Here is a 3358-nt window from a genome sequence, read left to right as displayed (position 1 = left end):
GTCCACCGAAGCCGTGAAAGTCTGAACTCATATCTGCACTCTGCGTAAATGGGCGAGAGACATGCCTTGTATAATCTTGTCAGCTTCACGGAACAGGGAATCAATTCTGTCTAGCACCTCCTCATGAGAAGAAAACTGGGTTTTGTCGTCTTCAAAACTTCTCTCCGAAGAGTCAGAGTTATGATCGTCACTAGAAGATCCCATTATATGCTACAAAAAAAATTTACCATGTTTGCACCAACGATCTACATGATGAGAAAGACAAAATGGGAACTAAGAGAAGAAACACGAAACAATACATGTGAAGAGGGTGGACGCGGATTTATGATGATCTGTATGAACGAAGGATTCAAGATCACCTCTTATATTCAGCGTATTGATGAAGCCTGAGAAAGAAGATCCTTTTACCAGCCGTGAATTAAGACTTAAAATGTGTGATAGCAGCTGGATTAGATATTTGTTTATACGGGATAATTAGGGTTTGATCTCCACGTCGCATCCAAGCCCCACGCCAGCACCAACAGTCTGTGGCCAAGACAATGCCATACATTCTGCGTCCAAGCTAGCCTCGCCATCGACCCTTCTAAGCTAGCCACGCCATTGTCCCTACCAAGCTAGCCACGTCATTGGCCCTTCCAAGATATCCACGCCATTGGCCCTTCCAATCTAGCCACGCCATTGGCCTTTCCAAGATAGTCACGCCATTCTCCCTTCCAAGCTAGACACTCCATTGGCCCTTCCAAGCTAGTCACGCCATTGGCCCTTCCAAGCTAGTCACGCCATTGTCCCTTCCAATCTAGCCTCGCTTTTGGCCCTTGCAAGCTAGTCGCGCCATCTACCTTTCCGTAGCCAGCCAAAGCGGTGCCATGTTAGTCGTTCGAAGCAGCGCCATCTCCACCAGCCAAGGAAGCGCCATCTTAGCCGTTCGAAGCAGCGGTATTTCTACCAGCCAAGGAAGCGCCATCTTAGACGTTCGAAGCAGCGCCATCTCCACCAGCCAAGGAAGCACCATCTTAGTCGTTCAAAGAAGCGCCATCTCCATACGTTCTGTGACCTAGCCAACTAACACCGTTCACCGTTTCGTGGACCAAGTTGCAATGCCTCGTCTGCCAATCAGTAGTCAAAGATGCAGTGTTGAAGCCAACGTCCCACGACCAAGACGAATTTACGCAAAGGCCAATGCAAGGATCACGGATTCCTCATGCCTTCCGCTAAAGGTTAGCCAAATCTTCCTGAAAATCTCTTCGTGGCTTGTTGTTTCGATTTTATCCTCGTCTGTCACCGTCTCATGCTTACCCCGCAACAATGCTACTGTTCCGAGCTAAGCAGGGGACTTAATGTTGATGGTGGTTTTTAGCTTGGGGTTAAAATCGTAAAACCTTGCATCTGATGTGACGTCACTCTGCAAGGAAACAGAGCCACGTGTGCTAACCTCTCCACTGGCAAATTTATTGAGCCTCTCAATATACTTACATGAAATTTATCCATACTGCCGAACGTAGCAACCATCCCAGATGTTCTGTAAATTTCGGCGCCTCGCGTATATTCACTTAATATAAGTTCTTCTGAATGCCTTCTATGCTATGTTCTCCGACTGAACTCTTAATGTTGATATGGCATGACGATTTGTGTTCACTCGCAGCAGAGTAGCACGAATCTCCAAATATCAAGGATAAGATCTTTGCATAAGGTATTCAATCAGAAAAGCGTGTTGCTCTCTGGAAATAAACTTAAAAGAGTTCTGTGTCAACACATAGAATTCAATCAATCGTCCTGACTAACTTGAAGAAGTTAGGGTTTCGCGCCTCGCGTAATATACCATACCTTGCTTGTAAAAATCAAGCCTAAACAAACTAAGCAATTAATCCACCATGGATTGGAAGGAGCAACCTCGCCAAGAATAAGAAAAACAGGGAGCCGCAACATCAAAGAGAGGTGTGGCCATGTCTTAGGCCAGCTGGTGCCACTGGCCACACCCCATCCTAAACCGGCCCTATTTCCCTCGACAAATCAGGCCGCTCTAAAGCCGCCACACTCTCACCAGAAGTGTGGTCGCGCCTTATGTTTGGCCGACCCCCTTTTGTGGCCAATCAAGTTGCTTTAAACTTGTCACCATACATTAAAGGCCAAACGCACTCTGCCGCGCTACCATGCTAAACTGACAAGCCAAACGCGCCCTACCACAACAACATATTGGTCGGCATGCTAACATGCCACTCTACCGCAGCAACTTCGCAACATGCTACCTCGCAAACATGCCACTTCGTGGCAACCTGCCATAAATAGCCACCCACGGCAATTCTTCATCTTGTGGCCGTTTCCACACTATGGCCTTGCCATAGTTCCTTTGGCATATCCATGGCGCCATTTGCACAAAAGTAGCGCCATGCTGCAGCCGCATGCCACGTGCACTAATTAGGGTTTCGACATGCCAAAACCTAATTTGGGAAAATTGCTACCAAAGCCAAATAACGTTTCCCAGAGCAAAGGGATTTGCGTGGAAACAGGGCCAATGTTGCCACATGTGGGTCCGACTCCACGACGCCAAGTTTTGGCCACGCCAAACTCTAATTCTTCCACGGCGAATTCTTCCACGGCGCCTTGGCCACGCCAAGCCCTAATTCTTCTACGACGAATTATTCCACGGAGACTTGGCCGCGCCAAGCCCTAATTCTTCCACTGAGCCTTGGCCACGCCAAGCCCGAATTCTTCCACGGCGCCAAATCCTAAATTTGGCCACGAAGCCAATTTTTAGCTTTGTCCATGCCGCAACATCACTGGCATACCACTATGCTGCGATTACTAGCATGTCGTTATGCCACGGCTATGCCATTAGCATTCCACTATGTCGCGGCTACGCCATTGGCATGCCGTTATGCCATGGCTACGCCACTGGCATGCCATTAGCATGTGGCTGACGCCACTTCGCTATACAACAATATGTGGCCATAATCAATGGCCATCCTCTTCATGAGATGCAATCTCAGCCATCCAAGTTTGCCACCGAACTGATGGACTTGTCGCAAATCTTAGGCGACCAACCGCCTAAACCCAGCGACCATGGCTACGCCAGGCGCCACTTTCACCATCGTGCCACTGGCATGCACAAGTCATGCCGCAATGCCACTGCGCCATTGTCAGGCGCCAACACAAGGTACCCACAATCAACGGCTACCCTTATTCATAAGATGCGATCTCGGCCATCGAAGTTCGCCACCAAACCGGTAAGCTCGCGACAAGTTTTAGGCGATTGGCCAAAACGAGCCTAGCATCACATGCTATTTACCTGCGGTAAACCTCTCGATTTTAACTTGCCACACTAGCAAAGTGCTACATGTTTTCCAAGAAAACAATCGAG

The sequence above is a fragment of the Papaver somniferum genome, unplaced genomic scaffold (assembly GCF_003573695.1).
Source record: "Papaver somniferum cultivar HN1 unplaced genomic scaffold, ASM357369v1 unplaced-scaffold_125, whole genome shotgun sequence".
Taxonomy (NCBI): domain Eukaryota; kingdom Viridiplantae; phylum Streptophyta; class Magnoliopsida; order Ranunculales; family Papaveraceae; genus Papaver; species Papaver somniferum.
Note: the sequence above shows the minus strand (reverse complement) of the source record.